Genomic DNA, 12182 nt, shown 5'->3' with positions numbered 1-12182 from the left:
CAATAAAGGGAATGATGCAAGATCAGGATTTCCTTTCATTGTGCATGGGGTACCACCAGATGGTTGGCTAAATGTCAGCTAATAACAGTAGAATATACCCCATCACTGCCCTTAAGGTATGGAAGAGGGGTGCTTCTCTAGTTTCATCATTAATTTTCCCCAAAATGAAAATTTCTATATTTGTCTGATTGAAAACATGTTTATTGTGAACAATTCAATGCAATTGGATAGGCTACCGGCATGGTTGTGCTCACTTTTTTTAAAAATAATTTTAATGAAAGTTTACAGATACTTAGGGTTTCCAATCATTCATTGTTGCACTTTTCTCCCTGCCCACTCCTCCACATTCACTCTTCTCCTTGAAAAGTGAAAGTAAAACTCTTTCATTGTTATATAATCCTTCCTCCCAAGTCCACTCCACTGTGTAGCCTTCATGCTGGACTCCTGTCATGACAATAATATCCAATCATATGTCCCTTTTAAACAGTTCTCTCCCTCATCTGTTTTAATGCATTATACATCATTCCTCCCCTCCTTCTCTGTCTTCCCTCAACCATGATGTCCTGTTTTACAACAGTGTCCCTATGCAATATTTGTCCTTTTGTGACTGAGATATTTCACTCAGCATAATCTCCTCCAGGGTCATCCAGTCTTACTCACTCTTATTACTGTCCAGTTAGTTGGAACTGGATGACAGCTGACTCTCCATCTCTATTACCCTTTCAAAATTCTAAAAGAGATGGAAAATAGATTAGAGGTTATAAAAAACTAGCACTGTTGGAGCATAGGGGGATTGTGTCTACACAGAGGTAAGGTGAGGAAGATCTCTTCGGTGACGGAATAGCTCTGTATCTTGATCCCATGGTCGTTATACTCATTACTCCTCATTGCTGGGGTTTTTTTTTTTTGGTGTTTTGTTTATTTTGTTTTGTTTATTTCCATTCATTCATTGTTGCACTTTTCTCCCCTTTCAACCCTCCCCCCTATTACGCTACCCCCTTGGAAAAGTAAAAGAAAAATTCTTTCATTGTTTTACAATCTGTTCCCCCAGGTTATGCAGCCTTTGCTCTGGACTCCTGTCATGACAATAATATCCAATCATATGTCCCTTTTAAACAGTTTTCTCCCTCATCTGTTTCAATGCCATATACATTATTGAACCCATCTTCTCAGTCCCCCCCCAACCCTGATGTCAGTCCTGTTTTACAACAGTCACACCATGCAGTATTTGTCCTTTTGTGACTGAGATACTTCACTCAGCATAATGTCCTCCAGGGTCACCCATTTTGAATAATATTGCATGAGTTCCTTGTTTTTTAATGCTGTGTAGTATTTCATTGTGTGAATATACCACAGCTTCTCTATCCATTCGTTTGTTGATGGGCACTTATGTTGCTTCCAACTCCTTGCTATTGTGAACAAAGCCGCAATAAACATGGGTGTGCATATATCTGCTTGGATGTCAGTTATTGTCTCTTTAGGGTATATTCCCAGTCATGGAATTGCTGGATCAAATGGTATCTCTATTTGCAATATTTTGAGAAAGCACCATACCGCCTTCCACAGTGGTTGCACCATTCTACACTCCCACCAACAGTGAATCAGGGTTCCAGTTTCTCCACAACCTCGCCAGCATTTGTTGCTTGCTGTTCTGTTAAATTTTGCTCTTCTGAGTGGGGTGAGATGATATCTCGTAGTTGTTTTGATTTCCATCTTTCTTAGAGCTAGGGATTTTGAACATTTCTTCATGTGCTTATTAGTCATCTGAATGTCTTCTTTGGTGAAGTGTCTGTTTGTATCCTGTGCCCATTTTTCTATTGGATTATTTACCTTTATCTTGTTGTGGTGTCCTCATTGCTGTTCAGTAGAAACTGACTCAGAACTAATTCTCCATTCGGTTTTTGAAGCTATAAAAACAGTCCATTTCTCTCCCTTGGAACAGCTGGTGGATTTCAACTGCCAGAGAGCAGAGGCCTAGGGGTTAGTAGGGCACCACTCTACTGACTGTGCCACCAGAGCTCACAGTAGTTACAACATCCGCATACCATGACATGGACATAAACACAGACATAAATAGTAATTCTTTGTTATAATTTCATTTTACATTTGAGGAAAGTTATGCTCAGGTTAAGGGTTGATTGACTACCCAATTCAGGCATGTATAATGTTTGTATTAAAAACAGACGTAAATAAATTTGTTAACTATGTTTCTTGCTAGAAAGGTAGAATTGCATTGAGTTGTTTACAACAAACTTTATATTTTTCTATCAGATAAATAGAGAATTTCTCATTTGAGAAAAAATAATGATGAAGCTAGAGAGACACCCCCTGCCTCCATACCCTAAGGCAGTGCTGAGGTATATTCTACTGTTATTAGGTGGCTTTTTTAGCCAACCACCTCATGGCAGCCCTGTGATGCACAATCAAAGGAAATCCTGGTTGGTCTTGCATCATTCCCACTATTAGTTGTGGATCAAATCACTGTGATCCACAGCATTTTCAAATTACCCAGTATTTGGAATTTTGAGACTGACTTTTCCCCAGATCCATCCACATAGTTGTTTGCCTCATCACTCATCCTTTCTTGGTGCTGAGTAGTATTCTGTTTTGTAAAGTACTTTTATTTTTCAAAATAGAATGATTTGCTCTTTGTACACAGGGTTGTTATGAGTTAAAACCAATTCAACAGCACCTAACAAAATGTGTGATAATCTATGAAATTTTACATTAGTTTGTATAATGAGTACTAATTAGGCATATTATTTTGGATTTATTCATTATGTTTACATGCTTATTGTTCTGTATCACCAAACCTTTTACATTAAATGAACAGAATTCATAGTATTTTTGTGTGTGATTTTTTAACCGAGGTTGACAGAGAGGTTGGGTTTTCATTCATTCATTCGTTTTCTGTTGTACATTTTCCTGTCTCCCCTTCCATTCTCCCTGCCCTAATCCACTTTGCAATGTACCTCTTGTTCCATATTTTTGTCATACATACACTATCTAATCATTCATTCCTCTCTGACAGTTCTTTTTCTCATCTGTCTCAATGCAGTGTAAAATGAACAGAATTCATTGTATTTAATATCTGGATATAGCCATAAATGGTGTTCATCTTGTCTGGCTATATTTTAATGAACATTTACAGAGATTTTGGATTTCCATTCATTCATTGTTGCCATATATATTTTTTAAGTAATACTTTTTCAGTCTGAATTGCATGAATATGTGTTTCATTAGGATATGGCCTAATGGGATGGAGAAAAACTCTTACCATCTTGTTCACTGGAATCTAGTCTTCACACTAAACACGAATTTAAAAAAACAAAGCAAGAGACCTGCCACATCAACAAAAAAAATGACAGAACTCACGTTGTTTGTTCAGGTTGTTTCCAGGCCCCACTGAAGCCTCTGTAAATTGCATTGCCAACCATGCAGCGCTGCATTAGCTCTCAGGTTTGCCTGAAGGGGATTCAAGTTAGTGAAGGGTATAAACTGAAGCTTCACTATTTCTCTCCCTTTTATGCTTTCACTGAAGTGAGGACTGAAAATGTACCAGTCTCCTCTTTCTTGCTCTGAAAGCTAAGGTAGGCTGTTGGGTGAGGAAGCCATGGATCCAGGTCTAGGCTCCAAGGAGCTCCCTGGGCAGAGTGGGATGGGACAGACATTAAAGGACTAGCAAGATATCTACTACCACCTGGCCAAGGAGAGTGCTAGTGTGCCTACAGTGCTTTCAATCTACTACAACTTGATGAAGAATTCCAACTCTTCCAAGGTGTGATGTGGTCTATTGTGTGCAAATCCAGGCAGCTGGAGCCAGGTGTGGAGCCAGAAAATAGGGGGTGGGTGTGTGGTAGCTGTGGGCCTGCAGGCAATGACTCCTCTGTCAGATGAATTATAGATCCATGGGGACATCATCCAGCTATGAGAGTTGACCTGTGGACCTAGTGGTATGTGATGGGGCACCTGATGTAACTGGCCTCCATGATGTGGATGAGTCCAGGCAGGCCCAGCTCCTTCTAGCTGTTCTGAACATGACGACACACATTTCGAAACCAGGGCGCTGCTTTGTGGCCAATATAGTAAGAGCCAAGAGGTGACATTACTGTACAGCCTGCTATGAGTTGTCTTCTCCAATGTGGTGTGTGCCAAGCCCAAGAGCAGCTGTAACTCTAGTATTGAAACCTTCACTGTCTGTCAGGGTTATGACCCTTCTAAGGGCTTCAGAGCAGACCTGACCAAACCCCTACTGGACCATACTTATGACCCAGATTTCAACCAGCTCAATAGACCCACCCACATCATTGTGGCATTTGTGACCAGTGGGACCTAACTTCCTCTGATTCCACCTGCTATTATCCACTACACGATGGCTCAGAATACAAACATACTTCACCCGCACAGCCTCCAATCTCTCTACTGTACCAAGAGGCCTGCATACTGAAGAAGAAGAAGAGCTGACCAAGATTTGTCCCCAAGAGAGCCCTAACAGCATAGTGGAGGTGTTGCCCCAACCCCTGGTTGTCTCACCATGCCACACCCTGCTGCCCTTTGAGGTGGAAGACAGTGATATGAATTGTTCACCTCAACATTTTAAGCTGATTCAACTCAAAAGCAGTTTACTATCAGAAGAGCCAGAACCTGCATTTATAAATTTCATATACCATCATAGTCATCAACAGGGCCTGAACATATAAGCCCCAAATGAGACTCTGCAACAACCACATAAACAACAAAGAAGCATTGCAGAATGTCTGTCTGCAATGGGAATTCCAGAGTGAGGTCTTACTTCTCCTCCAGGTAAACTTTTTCAGGGTCCTAATTACATCCAGAATTTACTCCTAATATAGGTTCTTAACCTGGATAGAGATTAGGGGTTACCATGAACGTGATGGAGAAAATATTGCATCTTTATTTTCACTAATATGACATTTTGTCTCACTTCTAACTGTGAATGCTGTCAATAAATAACAGTAGTAAAAGCAGTACTTGAAATTTACCAATACAATACAAATTAGTTCTTTTTTGAGTGTCATTATAGTTGCTAAACAGAGAGAGAGAGATCAGCTGGCCCAGTGGACAGAAAGCGATGCTACTAAGCCAAAGGTGGGTGACTTATAATCTGCGGCCCTCGGGCCTGTCTTTCATTGTTTTTGTTCAGACAAACCTCTAGGTCGTATAGCCCTGGTGTACAAGTTGCCATACAGCCGTCACTTGTGGTTGCTGTGAGGCTGAACACTGTGACACTGATGTGTCAAATGTGTTAATGGATGATTACCCAATGTGGACAGAGAGTGGGGTGGAGCTCCCCGATTAAAACAAGCTTGGAAGGAGGAGTGGGATCCAATTCTGTAATAGCTTGCCTCCAGAAACCCTATGAACCTGGAGAGAGGATGAGAGACACCCAAGCATCGAGGACTCTCTTTCATAGGGTCACTATGAGTCTCCTACGACTCAACGGCACTTAACAACAGCAACAACAGTAGTTGCTAAAGATATCTTGCACTGTTTGTTCAGTAGTCTTTTTTTTTAAAAAAAGTCATTTTATTTGTGATTTTAATTAAAATTTACAGAAAAGTTGGCTTTTCATTCATTCATTGTTGCACATTTTTCTTTCCCCCGTTCACTTTCTTTTTTAATACTATTCATTCATTGTTGAAGAATTTCCTCCCTAACCCTAACCCTAACCCCCTTTCTCTTTCCCTCCCATCAAATAGTCATGCAAAACAAACAAACAAATAATGACATTGAGATCAAGTCTTTAACAGGAAATATGATCACAAGAAGTATGAAACACAGAAGAATATATCAAAACCACACTTGGGAATGCAACCAGCAAAATTCAGCTTGTGTGTGACAACACAGTTCCTCCAAATAAATTCTAAGTATATATTGTGCACAGAGAAAGAAGTAGAGAGAGAAAATGGAAAATACCTGTAAATCAGAGATATCTAAGAATTTTTAAAAATAGGTAAATTATATAAATGTTAGCTACATTTAAATAAAGCTGTAATAAAATGACATTGATATATTTAAGAAGCATATCAATCAGAATGTGTGAACAATACTTATATTCTTATTCAAGAAAAGGATTTAAAAAGGCATCATTGAGACAACTGAAAATTTGAATATGTGATATTTTTGTTTAAAATTTAATTATATATTATTTTATTTTAAATTTTATTATATTAAGATACTTTTAAGACACAGGGTTATGAGTGTCTTTCTGAAGGGGCCAGAGGGAGTAGGAATATCACAGTCCCTGACTGCTCCAGAGCAGAAAGCAGATAAAGAACCCATACCCCATGGTGCCTCTGGAGCCAGAGCAGCAGCAGGTGGTTTATTTATTCATTGCTGACTCACAAACTCACAGTTATGGTACCAAAAATGGAGCTTATTAGAAAAGGAAGTTGGAGAGTGGGAGAAGCAAAGAATATTACCCAATACAATTTCAGCTTTTAGCCCAAGTTCCAAGGCACAATTCCTCATTTTGTCTAGGCTCTGGTTTTAGCTCAGCAGTAAAATACAAGTCATCAAGCAAGATTTGCCTTAGAGCAGTTATAAGTCAGCTTCTCCTTCAAACATCCAGCAAGAACAGAAAACACTTTTAATTGTGACCAGCAAAAATGCAAGAAGTCTCAAGTCACACCTAGCCACAGTTTCTCTGCAGTAAAACCACAGTCTCTCCACCACCATCTCCAGGGTCTCACTCTCATCAGGGTCTTGTTCCAGTCTCCCTCAAGTCCTGCTGCTTATTGTGGAAAGCACTCTTTCTCGTATCCTAGTTCCACAGATGTTGATTTGCAAAATCATGTGTCTTCAGTTAAGGTAGTTGGAGACCAGCAGGGGTTAATTATAATTTTTATCCTAACAATTTTTAGGCTAATACCACAGGGTGAAAAGAATATTTTTATTTTAAAAAAATAGCATTTTACTTTTAGAGATATATTGAAATATTTGAAGATGAATTTGTGATTCCTGAGATTGACAAAATAAAGTACACAAAGGCAGCAAGCAGGTTGTTGTTGCTGTTATGTGCCATTGAGTCGCCTGCAATGCATAGCAACCCTATGTACACTAGCTCTAAAACCTGCCCTACCCTGGTGTAATCTCATCGTCTCTGACAGACCTAATCCTATTTCTCCAGTCACTGAGTCAATCCACCTCATCTTGGGTCTTCCTTTCCGGTGCTGTCCCTCCACCCTTCCAAACATGATGTCCGTCTCCAAAGACTAGTCCCTCCAGGCTCTGTGTCCAAAGTATGCAAGAGCCTAAGAATCCTTGCTTCCAGGGAACAGCCTGGCTTCACTCTCTCTAGGACAGACTTGTTTGTTTTCCTGGCAGTCCACTGTGGCATACCACTGTTGTATGTTCAACACTTTTCTCCAGCACAAAAAATGCATCGATTTTTCTTCTATCATTCTAAGTTATTGCCCAGCTCTCAGATGCATAGCAAGTAATTGTGAAGACCATGGCCTGGATCAGCCACACCTTAGTCTCCAGACTGACATTGTTGCTCTTCAGTACTCTAGAGAAGTCCTTGACAGCAGACTTTCTCCATACAATTCATCTTCTGATTTTCTGACTGCTGGTGCCAAGAATGTTGACTGCGGAATGAAGCAAGCTGAAGTTATCAACAACCTCAATTTTTTTTTCTCTATTGGTGTCCAAATTGAGGTTGTTAATAACTTCAGCAAGCAGGTAGAGGTATAAACAAAATAAGCTTGACAAGATTTAGCTATTGTTGGAACTGTGTAATAGACGCAATAAGATTTATTACAACCTATTTTACCTTTATATATGTTGAAATGTTTCTATAATAATAAAAACACATGTTATTGACATCTTTCCATATAAATACATACATGTCTGCCTCAGACTAAGAGTAGACAAACTTCCATATTTATTTATTTATTTATTTTTATTATTATTATTTATGTATGCCACCATTTACTTTTATAAAATAATTCACATACATTATGTCATTCATGCACATTTCAGTTGGATTTTTTTAAAAATTTCTTTTATACTGGTTTATTTACAAAGTTCGTATACATTCTTTTCACACCAGGTCTTTCCCGTTTTCTTCACCCCACCTCATTAAATTATGCAACCCTATGATTAACCCCTGCCCATCCCCACCCCTCTGCTCCCCTCCTACTCCCCCTTGAATCCTCATACTCATTGTACAATAATAATTTTATCCCATTATATAGTCCTTATGTAATTTTCCTTATGAGACTGAGTTCCCTTAACATAGTGCTCTCCAGTCCCACCCAAGTGGGATTGCTCCTGCGTGCTGTGTAGTATTCCATCGTGTGAATGTGCCATAATTTCTCAGTCCATTCAGTTGTGGTTGGACATTTGGGCTATTTACATGTTCTTGCCATGGTGAATTATGCTATGAACATTGGTGTACAAGTCTCTGTGCCTCAATTCTCATTTTCTCAGGATATATTCCAAACGGTGGAATAGCTGAGTCATATACTTCCATATTTATTGAACCAATACTCCACTAAAGGACATTTGTATTATATCCAAGTATTCAATATTTCAAACAATATCACAGGAAACATTCTTGTACAAATATTTCTGCTCAACTAAATAACTATTTCCTTCAGATAAGTTCCTAGAAGGAAAGTATAAGGTCAAAGGGTATGCATGTTTAAAAATTTTAAATATATGGAGACATCATTTCCTAGGAAATTCCTTGAGATTAACTATTTGCTTGCAACTACCATGACACTTTACTTACTATCAATTTTTTTACTCTTTTAAAGTTGTTTCATTAAATAAACAATATAGTAAATTCACTCATTTTAGGTGGTGGTGGTGTTAGGTGTTATAGTGTCAAAATACAACCCATAGTGATGCTATGAGTCAGATCTGAACCTTGTCCTATCCTAAGTCATCCTCACAATCTCTGACACACTTCAGCCCATTGCTGCAGTCACTGTGTCAATCCACCTGGTGGAAGGTCTTCCGCTCCTTCACCATCCCTCAACCTTTCCAAGCATGATGTCCCTCTCTAAGGAACAGCCTATCTGAGCTGCATGCCCAAAGTATGAGAGTCTTTGCCACAAATAAGCACTGTGGCTGCACCCTCTCTAAGACATATCTGTTTGTTCTTTTGACAGTTCATGGGATATTCAGTACTCTTCTCCCACACCACAGTTCAAAGGAATTACTTTTTCTTCTGTCATCTTTATTCATTGTCCAGCTCTCAGTAGCATAGAAAGTGATTGAAAAGACTAGAGTCCAAATCAAGTGCACCTTAGTTCTCAAACTAACGTCCTTTTTTCTTCATAATTTGGAGAGGTCCCTGAGTACAGACTTTCCCAGTGCAATATGTTTCTTGAAATCCTGAGTGTTGGTACCAAGTATTGAATGTGGATCCAAGTAAGATGCAGTTGTTGATAGTTTCAATATATTTTCCATTTAACATGATGTTGCCTATTGGTCCAGTGGTGAGAATTTTTGCTTTCTTGACATTGAAATGAAATCCATATTGAAGGCTGCAGTCTCAGATCTTCTGCAGCAAGCACTTAAAAGGCCTCCTCACTTTCAGCAAGCAAGATTTTGTGTCATCTGCATAATGGAGTTTACTGATGATCTTCCTCCAACCCTGATGCCAAATTCCTCACAGAGTTTCATTTCCTGCAAAATTTGCTCAGTATACAAATGGACTAAATATGGAGGAAGGATACAATTTTGACTCACACTTTTCTTCATGTTAAACCATACACAACAGCCTATGGGTCTAGGTATATAGGTTTTGCATGAGCACAATTAAGTATTCTGGATTTCCCATTCTTTTTTTTTTTAATTTTTTTTAGAGGGGACAGGGTGAATGCCTTTCCCCACTATCACAAATTATGCAGTCAAATTTCCCACATTTGGGGAAATTACAGCGGTCAGCACATCCGGAGTGCAATGAATAAGCCTCATCCTGGGAAAACCACCTTTGTGAGCACGGAATCTCCCCTGCCTGATAAGTATAGAGATTCCCATTAAGAAGAATGGGAATACATTACATTTCAGTTTTGGTAACTTTCAATTTTCCTTGATTCATATTTAGTATGTGTCCGTACAGGTTTATGGATGTAATTCTATCACTGGCAGTGTTGTACTTCAGGATGGATCTTTAAGTATTTCTTTTGACAAAAAATGTGACACTGTTCCCCTTCAATATGTCATTCCATACAGGGCAGATCATACGACTGTCCAATTCAAAGTGGCCATCCTAGTCCATGTCTATTTACCAGTGCCTATGCTATTGATCTTCAAGCATCACATTTCAATTTTGGCAGTTTTCAATTTTCCTGGATTCATACTTTGTATATTCCATGCTAAGATTATTAATGAATGTCTACAACTCTTTCTTCTCATTTTAATTCATGGTACACCAACAAATAAAGATCCTGAAAGCTTTACCCATTCACATTAACTCAACTTTGAGGAGGCAGCTGTTATCTAGTGATATTTTGAGTTCTTTCCAACCTGCAGGGCTCATTCTCATGGCAGATCAGACAATGTTCCATAGCTATCCATAGGGTTTTTCACTAGTCAGTTTTTTTCAGAAGTAGATCACCGGGTCCTTCTTCCCAGCCTGTCTTGGTATGGGAACTCCATGTAAACCTCCATGGATGACTCTGTTGGTATCTGAAATACCAATGACATGGCTTCCAGCATCACAACAACATGTAAGCCACTACTGTATGACAATCTGACAGACATGGCGTGGAAATAATACGTGCTCACTATAAAATATCCAATATTTTAGAAATATACACCTTAGAGAATGTCTATTCTCTATATGGATTGCATCTCAACATCAAGAAAACAAAAATTCTCACCACTGGACCAATAGGTGACATTACGATAGATGCAAAATATATTGAAACTGTTGATTACTTCATCCTACTTGGGTCCACAATTAATACACTGAGTGCCAGCACTCAGGAGATCAGAAGACATATTGCACCTCTTCAAATCACTGAGGAGCAATGATATTAGTTTGAGGACTAAGACGAGTTTTATTCCAACCATGGTCTTTTCAATCACTTTCTATATTTCTGAGAGTGGGACAATGAATAAGAATAACAGGAGAAAAATTGATGCCTTGGAACTGTGGTGTCAGAGAAGAGTACTAAATATCCCATGGGCTGGCAAAAAGAACAAATATTATGTCTTGGAGAAGGTGCAGCCCGAGTGCTCTTTGGTGGCAAGAATGGTGAAGGTTCATCTGGCATACTTTGGGCATATTGCTAGGAGAGGCTGTTCATTAGAGGACATCATACTTAGAAAGGTGGAGAGATGCCAAAAGAGAGGAAGACCCTCACCAGGTGGACTGACCCAGTGACCACAACAATGGGCTCAAGTGTGCCAGAGATTGATTGTGTGGATGGCACAGAATAGAATAAGGTTGTTCATAAGGTCACTGTGTGGTTCTGGACTCAAAGGGCACCTAACAACAAAAACAATGCTTCAGGGTACAAAAGACCTTCATAAGTTCCTTCAGCAAGCCATCAAATACAGATATTTTTGTATGCATATGTTGTTTTTGTTTGGTGCTGCTACATCAAATCATAGCAATCACTTGTGACAGAGTAGAACTTTCTTCCATGAAGCCACTGGATGGATTTTTGCCCTCTAGGTATATTATTTAAGGTGTTATTGCTGAGCCTTCACCCCATTTATTAAACCAAACCATTTCAAGCCCTTTCAAAGTCATAAATTTACAATGAGATATAGAAGCTCAACCAGGATGGGACAGAATTCCGAGGCCAGAAGGAGCCTTCATGGCTCCTCTGTGATGTTCTTGTGGAGCATCTGTGTTGCATAATACAATTAAGGTTTTCATCCTCAAAATGTAAATGTGATTAGCTGGGGCTAGTCTCTCAGTTCTAATGGTGTGCTGCTTTGTTGCTCAATCTAAGCCTCTAACTTCTCCCTTCTTGTAGGCCTCAATTATCTATGCATGAGGCTCAGGACAGGTAACCAATCTGACTGCCGGGAGCACTTGCTTAAAGAAGGATAAACATGTTCTTAATCCTACCCAAAGCTGTTTTCATTCAGGGGATGGTGAAAGGTCATGGCCAAGAAGTACATACATGTTCTAAGTGGCTTCCTCAGAGTTTATTACCAAGAGGGAGCTATTAGGCTACTTCCTTTTTAAA

At 39.2% G+C, this 12182-nt stretch overlaps 1 pseudogene; it reads left to right on the top strand.

Moving 5' to 3' along the window:
- Positions 1–3658: 3658 nt before the first annotated feature.
- LOC102873399 lies at positions 3659–4700 on the top strand (annotated as a pseudogene).
- Positions 4701–12182: the final 7482 nt, after the last annotated feature.

The sequence above is a fragment of the Elephantulus edwardii genome, unplaced genomic scaffold, assembly GCF_000299155.1.
Source record: "Elephantulus edwardii isolate Elephantulus edwardi_28Jun2011 unplaced genomic scaffold, EleEdw1.0 scaffold00095, whole genome shotgun sequence".
NCBI lineage: Eukaryota > Metazoa > Chordata > Mammalia > Macroscelidea > Macroscelididae > Elephantulus > Elephantulus edwardii.
Note: the sequence above shows the minus strand (reverse complement) of the source record. Positions and strands in the feature narration are given on the sequence as shown.